Genomic DNA, 9,230 nt, shown 5'->3' with positions numbered 1-9,230 from the left:
TGCAGTTTTATTTATAAGCTAAAATCTAACCCCACTGTAAGATAAATTGATTTAGAAGTCATAATGTAGCATGCAAGAGAAAATGTAGATTCCACAATCAGAACTGAAACTCAGGAGAGAGGTCAAAGGAGGAAATATAAATTTGGAGTATTAATGTTGCCCTAAGATTCAACATATCTATATCTCTAAAGGAAATTTAATCTGCTCTGATTTCTTACTTGTCTGGTTGGCAAAAACTTCAACCTCAGTTATTACTGAGGGTTATCAGCCCTGCCTTCAATGCAATTATTAAAGAATCTTAAGCTTAGTTGGGCCTGGAAAACTGGAGAGCAACTAGACTCTTAATTTTAGCATGTCTGTATCTTCAGTATTACTTCTTTTGCTTTTTCTATTATGTGATGCTGCTCTTGAGCCCTGGTACCCACAACACAAATGCACTCAGAGATGCCCTCTCAGCCTTCATCTTCTCTGCACCTGGTGGGTATGTGAGGGGTGCCACCTGGAAGTAGCAGCTGAACCTAGCCACCACGATCTCTTTTGATGTGATTCAACTTTCTGGTCAGATCCTGCTCCACTTGTTTTGCCTTCTCAATAAATCTCTTCTTTGTGAGCCAGAAACACCAAAGCTCCTTTATTTCCCATTTCTCTCAAGGCCAAAGAAGATATTTAGAAATGTCATAGAGCAATTACCTGGGTTTGGATGTGTGTGTGTGTGTGTGTGTGTGTGTATGGCGGGGGGAGAGGAGAGAGACGCGACGATTGGTTTTTTTGAATGATGACAGACATTGGAGAATAGTTGGAAACCATAAGCAAGAAAATGAACACACACAGCAAAAAGTTGAAGATACCTTGCTTATAGTGAATGTTAAGAGAGAAGCCAATGAAAAGATAGAAAATTATAATCAGAGAAATGGGATAAGATTCCAGGAAGCAGGAGATATTGGTTATAATCAGGTCTTTGAGAAATTCCAGAAAGCTTGAGGTTTACGAAGCCTGGTAAATTACTTGAATTTGAGCACAAAAAGATCACCAAGACAGTGGTACCTCGGTTTTCAAATGTAATTCATTTTGGAAGGCCGTCCAAGTTCTGAAATGTTGGAAAACCAAGGCATCAGCAGCCAACAGCTAGGCCTCGGGGTCTTTCCCTCAGTGGAAGCAGTGTGGCATGTTCGACTTCTGAAGCATGTTCGAAAACTGAAGCATTTCCTTCTGGGTATACGGTGTTCGTAACCCGAAATGTTCGTCAACAGAGACGTTAGAAAACCGAGGTACCACTGTAAATGAAATCGTCAAGGTGCAATTTCAGAAGCATAATAAAAATTAAGTGAGTATAAATAAGAATAAGAGGGTGGGTAATGGGTGTATACAAATGAGGGCAGTCCGATCAGTTGGTTTTAGAATTTGGTAGTGAAAACAAGTTAAGAAGCAGAACCCGCCTACGAGGGACAATAAAGTATAAGAGAATTTGTTGTGTAAAGAGATTTATACATATATTTGTAAGCAAAAATAGGGAGTTTCACTGGACAAGAAGAGCTTGAAGACAAGGCAGAGATGGGAAACTGAAGGGCAAGAAACTGAAGAGGAGGGAATGAGAGTAAGAGAACAAGTAGAGGGCATAACCTTTCAAAGGAGAAGGGACACGTTTTTGAGGCTAAAGAGAAGAGGTATATAAAACTTTTTTTAATTGAAACAGTTGGAAAATGAGAAAGATTTCCTCTAATAACCCCCACTACTTTAGTAAAGTATAAGAAGAGCCCTTGTTAGAGAGGGCTGGCAGCTTGGGGACCTGATTCAGAGACTGATGATTTGCAGAGATGTTTCTCCCAAATTAAAAGTTTAATATAGTTCATTAAAATAAAATAACAGGGAAACAAGCTTAGTTTTGTGTTAATTTTTTGTTTATATGCAAATTTATAACTACCATCTCTTCTCCTTGTAAATGCCAGGACAGGCTAATATAAAATCATTTTTAAAAAAAATGAATTATGATCACATCCAGAAGTGCAACCCATGTATCAACTTGGACTGACACAATTGTTTTTATTTCTAATAAAGGCCTTCATTTACTTAAAATGTCACTCCCTAGGTATACTATTTCTCTTTTAAACATGTAAGACCATTGCTGTAAAAGAAGGAAATTACACTGATTCAAAGCCATTGAAAGTAGTAGTTGGAAACTTGATAGGGCTACAAAGAATCTTAATCTTAAAAATGCAGTAAAATTTGACTCCATCATAATAACCACAAGAGGCAGATCAATATGACTGAGTTAAGGTCTGTTCTATAAATCATCACTTGCTGAATGAATTAGGAAAAAGATAAGCTGTAACCCAAATGGTGAAGAGTGAGATGGGAACACTCGCTCTGGAATTAGATTCTAATAGCTTCAGCTCTGGGCTGCAATATGAAGAATTATATGTTGTGTACTGTGGGCAATGGTACATCTACTGACAGGTCTAACCTAGACATAGAATCTTGGGTTTTGAATGTATAATTCTCACTCTTTGTGTAAAATAACAATAACAACAAAAATGGAAAACATAAATTATAAACAGAAGTTGTATATGTGACTATTAAGTGTGAAGTTTGGCAATATACATTTGTAATGTAAGAGCTGTGTATGTGTTAATGATTTTTATTGCCTAAATTGTTTAATTAAACTAAAAAAATACATTTGTTTAGCATTGTTTAGAAATGTAGGTAATTCAAGGGTGGAAGAGACTGGCCCCTGACCTCCAAATGCTCAAATGTTTCAGGTAGAATAATATAAATACTTTTTGAAATTGTGCATAGCCAGAAGGCTGTGTCAGAATTATTATGAACGTGCAAATAACATTTTATTGAAACTTGGGGAAGAAAATGTTTATATTCCCATTAGCTTTATAAAAATATAGTGTTGAAGTAATTTTTTCAAGGTTGGTTTGTATCTTTGCATTATTATATATTAGCATAGTGACTGCCTATGCAAATTAGGTCTTAAATAATATTTGATTAAATAAACATTGAGGGAGGAGTGTTGAAAGCTTTCAGAGAGAAGATAGGATTCATTGATTTAATCAAATATTTCTGAATCTCTTTGTACTGAAGATATGACACTTGACAAGATGATCACATAGTCATAGTTCTTGTCCTCATGAAGCTTCTGGTATGGCTGACTTTGAATGTGAAAGGCATTCAATAAATTTTAATTCATGTAATACAATTAAAGCTTGACATTTAAAAATGAACTGCTTATCACAACCATGAGTATTAAATAAGTAAGGGAAGAAAAAAGTGTTTCAAATAGAAAAGACAGTTTAGGTGAGACAAAAACAGTTCTAGGAGTCACTGTGAAGCATTTGATGAAAACTCAGCCCCTTAGTATCATAGTTAGAGACAAGCGTCATACTGGAGAGGGGACAAAAAAATCTAAGAGAAAGAATAACACCTCATTTATGCTTTGTTCATATAGTAGAAATTTAAAACAGAGTTTTCCATGGATACTAGCCAATTTTCATTGCTTTTAAAGTAGTCTTTTTTGTGTGTGTAACCCATTTGTGAGTCAGGCACCTAAGGTTTCTTGGTGTTCCTGTTGACATTGTATGGCACCACGTTTGCATAACTGGCCCAGGTTTTTCATCACCCCTATAAAGGAGGTGTTATTGATGAGGTCTTCTAGATAGAATGATCAGTGCTTTGCTGAAATCCATCCACGCTCAACATTTTTCTGGCTTTAATTTTAGCATTTGGTCTGAGTCATGTGTAAGTCGCTCGGAAGAACACTTCAAATACTTCGCTTCATGCCTTTGTTCTCTGAAGGCCCTCCAACTGGCATTGGAAGACTTACCTTCTTTTTTTTAATGACTTTGGTCACATATAAGTAGAAGGAGTCACAGTAGAGGATAGTTTGTTGCACTCCAGACACCACTGTAGTTTAGTCATAGAGATTCTCAGTCTGGTACCGCCTGATGCAGTTAGCTAGGTAGCATGCTGGCTACAGCCCAGGAAAGACCAGGTACTAAGTAGTAATGGTCTTGGCCTCTCCACTCTTGCTGGTTATAAAGAGCTGGTGCAGGATGGACACAGATTCTAGGTAGACGGAGAAAGTCCAGAGGATCTCCAGGGGAGTTCTCAAGGAAGGAGAGTCCAATGACGGAGACCAGAAGAAACTCCAGGCTGAATACGTCATTCTCGTTGTCAAACATTTTCTGAAATTTCCCATGGATCATGTATACTGTGACATAGGCACAGAGGAGAAAAACCACCTCATAAATGTGCTGTAGATGGAAATGAAGTTGATGAACAGGTCCAGATACCTCAGCTCACACTCTGCCTGGAAGTCTCCACTGGCCAACGCACTCTCTGCCAGGCAGTAATGTGGCAAATAGTCTTTAAAAAAAATTTTTTTTTAATTTTTTAATTGTAGCTGACATACAATATTATATTAGTTTCAGGTGTACACCCCAGTGATTAAACATTGTATAACTTATTAAGTGATCATCCTAATAAATCTTGTACCCATTTGACACCATATATAGTTATTAGAATATTATTGACTATATTCCCCTGTGCTGTACTTTACATCCCCATAACTGTTCTGTAACTATGAATTTATACTTCTTAATCCCCTCACCTTTTTCACCATTCCCCCAAGCTCCATCCCATCTGGCAATCGTCAAAATATTCTCTGAATTTATGAGTTTGTTTCTGTTCTGCTTGTTCATTTGGTTTTTTTTAGATTCAATAGTTTATAGATATGTATTTATTGCCATTTTGTTGTTCATATTTTTGACTCTTTTTTAATGACAGAGGCGGAGAGGCAAAAGACGTGATTATAGGATGCAAAGTAGGTGAGTTTGTCTGAAACAGAGTTTAAGAGGGAAAGTGTGACAATGTAGGAACAAGGAAAACTTAGGCTAGTCTTGAGTCAGATAATGAAAAGCTCTAAATGCCATGTGAAGAAGGAGTTTGCACTTGATCTAGTAAACAGTGATAAAACAAAGTTTTTTGAACAAGAAATGTATTGACAAAAGTAAGGTTTGGGGAAGGTTAGTCTGTAATTCTTGACAGGATAGACTGGATAAAACTTGGAGAGATGTCAGTCAGAATTATTTAGTACCATTCCACATCCACAAGGGTGCAAGTTCTATGAGAGTATTGACTATGTGGTATGCAATAAATAGTTTTAAATTAATTAATGGTTATGTTTCTCCTACTGGAAAAGTCTGTAGTTCTGAATTCCAAGTTCAATACAGGACTTGTCCAGAAGTTTTACAATTTATATACTGACAATATTTCCATTTAGAATGCCTTGGAAATTTTCAAATCTATTCGTAATCCCTGATGTCAGTTAGAAGAAAAAAGCTAATTTACAATTCATTATTCAGCCATTATTTTACCACACAGGTGGGACTAATGAACATTAGATTATAAATGATAAATATGTTGATAAGGGAAAGAATAGCTGGTTCTAAAGATGAATTGTGGCTCACATCTTTACTAAGCTCAATAAATGGTCTTTTATTATAATTCAGTACACTGAGTTACTATGTTAAAATAGTAGGGAAAATTGTATGTTTTCTAATTTTGTGATAAAGAAATACTTTTAAATGTATTAAGAAATAATTGACAAATATAATTGTATATATTTAAAGTTTACAAAATGATGCTATATCTGTTAATAGGTCAATAGGTTTTTGATCCATAGATAGATTATGAAATGAGTATCAAGATCAAGATAATTAACACATCCATCACCTCACATAGTTAACTTTAGTGTGTTCTGTGTGTGTGTGTGTGTGTGTATGTGTAAGAATGCTTCAGATCTACTCTCAGTAACTTTCAAGTATACAATACCATATTACTAACTACAGTAACCATACTGTACATTAGATCCTCAGAACTTATCCTTCTTATAACTGAAAAATTGTACCTTTTGATCTCTGTTACCCCATCTTCCCCTCTCCCCAAATCTTGGCATCCATCATTCTCTACTGTCTATGAAATCAGTTGTTTTTTGTCTTTCTCTGTCTGATGTTTCACTTAGCACAGTGTCCTCCAGATTCATTCATGTTGTTGCAAGCATGAATTTCCTTCCTTTTTATGGCTGAATAAGTTTTCATTATATATATATTTATGTATATATATATATATAATATATATTTTTTATACATATATATCTATAAAAATGTAATTGGAAGACAACTAGGTTGCTTCCTTATCTCAGTTAAATATGAATAATACTACATAGGTATATCTTTGACATACTTACTTCAATTATTTTGGATATATGCCCAGAAGCGGGATTGCTAGGTCAGATGGTAGTTCAATTTATCTCAATGTGGTTTTGATTTGCATTTCCCTGACGATTAATGATGTTGAGCACCTTTTCATATACCTGTTGGTCAATTGTATGTCTTCTTTGGAAAGATGTCTATTGAGGTCATTTGTCCATTTCTAAACTGGATTATTTGCTTCTTTGCTACTGAGTTATACGAATATTTTATTATTTTGATGCATTTGCAAATGAGATTGCTTTCTTAATTTGTCTTTCAGATAGTTTGTTGTTAGTGTATAGAAATACAACTGATTTCTGTATGTTGATTTTGTTTATTATTAGGCTCAATAGAATCTTTCAATATAACTGAGTATACAGAGTTGCTTTTAAAAGAGAAACAACTGTATGCTCTTAAAAATTTTTGGTAGAGAAAGTACTCTTTTTAAGTTACTTCTGTTTCATGTGTTTGAACTTTATTCCCTAAGCAAACTTATAGCTTAAAGAGGGAGTCATGATGTTTTCCGTGTCCCTGTACAAGATATATAGTGCCAATTAAGTGTTTCTTATTCATGTATAAAAGAGCAAAGCACTCCATGTAAAAAATTCAAAATCTTACGCCATCTGATTGCTTCTTATATTTGGAAAGACCATATTAGTTTCATTATTATGCATATTTATACAAATAAAATCCGATTTCAGAAAAACACAATAAAAGTAGCTAACATTACTGAATGTTTACTATGAGCCAGTCTCTGGTCTAAGTGGCTTACATAGACGGATACATTTATTCTTCACGTCAATCTATGAAGTAGGTGCTATTATATTCCTATTTCATAGATAAAAGAGTCAATGCAAGAAGAGGTTAAGTAAATTGTCCAAGAGGATGCAGTACTAAAAATGGTGAGGAGGGATTTGAACACAGACAGTCTGATTTTAGAGACATACTTTCAACCAGAAATTTTTTTCTGTATAGGGCCAGATAGTAAATATTTTAGGCTTTGCAGGCCATACGGTCTCTGTCGCAACTACTCAACTCTGCCTTTTAGTGAAATGCAGCCATAGATAACATGCAAATGATAAGCATGGCTGTGTTCCAATAAAACTTTATTTATGGACACTAAAATTTGAATTTCATAAATTTTCATGTGTCACAAAATAGTATCTTTCTTTAGATTTTTTTCCAGCCATTTAAAAATGTAAAAATCATTCTTAGCTGTGGGCCATAAAAAATGGAGAGGGGAAACTGGTTTTGTCCCTCAGGTTCTAGTGTGCTGACCCCTGCTCTATACTGCAGTGCTCCTTAGCCTCTAGGAAAGGAACGCAGAGCCACCTGACAATTTTCTTAGAATTCATTACCCATAACAAGACCTTTACCCTTGAGACCTTTTTGTTTTTCTGCTGAACTGAGGAAGAATATGAGGAACTGCTAAAAAATGATTTGGGATAGACCTAGAAATAAGTTTTTGGATGAAATAGCAACTAAGTCCCCAAACAATCCCGAAGAATGCAAGATCTTTTTATGCCTATTATCTATTTGCTGCAGGAAAAGCTATTTCTTGGTTCCTTCTTGGAATTTACAAACAAGGATTATAGACAAGTGAGCATCTAAACCATGAATGGGTCAAACAGGGCTTTCTGCCTCTTTGTGTACTATCTGTGGGCACTACTCCAGCAAGCTAGCACTAAGAACCGTGGCGGCCAAGGGGCAGGTCGACCAAGGAGGAAGGAGTTCCATCCCCATTACCCCTCCACATTTAGTAACTGCCTTCCCAGTCACACCTCGCCACTTTCCAGGGTCTGTGCCAGTTGCCACCTGTACATTGGGAACTCTACTGTTGGCAACTGCGGAACACCAAATGTCAGAATCTCAGTCTAGCGAGTGGCCTTACCTCTGGACTGCCGCCCAAGTTGACATGGCTGCACTGTATCTGAGCGTCACTGGGGTCGACAATGAAACCGACATGGCAGCCACCTACCCCACTGCCCGCTAGAACCACTCCCCCTTGGTCTACCCCACCATCATCCTGAGAAAGTCTTCTTTAGACAGCAACTCAGCACAGAGCTTCTCCACTGCCTGGAATAAACACCTAGGCAAACAAGGCAGGACAGGACAGAGTTTTTTCTCCTGTCATATAAATACTAGCATTAGATCCTCAATTTTACCTGTTGGTTCAAGAAACCTTTAAAATTTAGTATTTGTACCCCACCCCCAAATTGCCAAAGCCTGACTTAGATCATGGCAGGGATTGCCAAAACAAAGAGGAAGGGGGAGGGTAAAGGGAGGTTGTTTTGAATTAAAGGATGTATGATTTGGCTACAGCTTAGCCCATTCAGTATTTCACTTGATAAAAGGAAAACAACTGAAGCTTAAGTAAATATGTGTCTAGAAAGCGATGGGACTCACAATTTTTCTCTACAATCATGTGTGACATGTGATTATTTTTCAAAATGGCACCCTCATGAAGCTCTTCATGAAATTTAACAATGTTGTCACTGCTGTAAAACATTTTGACACTCTTCCTTTGGAGCTGCCCTCTGAATTTACAATTTACAGAAGATAATCTTAGAGAGGGAATATCAAGGCATATCTCAGAGTAGAAAGAACATTTGAGATCAGCCTCAGCGTTTTACATTCGCACACCTCCTTCAATCAGAGAGGTTAGTTCCCAGTTGACTGCCTTTCTTGTTAGTAATACTTGCTTAAGTTTTACTCTTTTCTAAATTAATTTATTATTCCAGGGTGAAAGATATGCTTTGAATCAAGGATAGTGAAAAAAATAAGCCATATGTTGTGAAAGTCATTTTACAAAGAGGAACTTAAAAGTGTTCTGAGTGAAAAAAATTATCATTTCTAGTAATGGTCATTAATTTGTTTGACTACATAAGTTCAGGTGAATTTTCTCTTCGAAAAAGTCATGTTCAAGCAAGGTGCATTGAGTTCCTTAATATTAAAAAGTTTTTGGAGTTTAATAAC

At 36.1% G+C, this 9,230-nt stretch overlaps 1 pseudogene; it reads right to left on the bottom strand.

The window, feature by feature from the left end:
* Positions 1 to 3,763: 3,763 nt before the first annotated feature.
* On the bottom strand, positions 3,764 to 8,763 carry LOC107545087 (ER lumen protein-retaining receptor 3 pseudogene; annotated as a pseudogene).
* Between the last annotated feature and the right edge of the window lie 467 nt (positions 8,764 to 9,230).

Source organism: Miniopterus natalensis, chromosome 8 (assembly GCF_054644295.1).
Source record: "Miniopterus natalensis isolate mMinNat1 chromosome 8, mMinNat1.hap1, whole genome shotgun sequence".
NCBI classification, from domain to species: Eukaryota; Metazoa; Chordata; class Mammalia; order Chiroptera; family Miniopteridae; genus Miniopterus; species Miniopterus natalensis.
The sequence above is the reverse complement of the archived record's forward strand: the minus strand, read 5'-3'. Positions and strand labels throughout refer to the sequence as shown.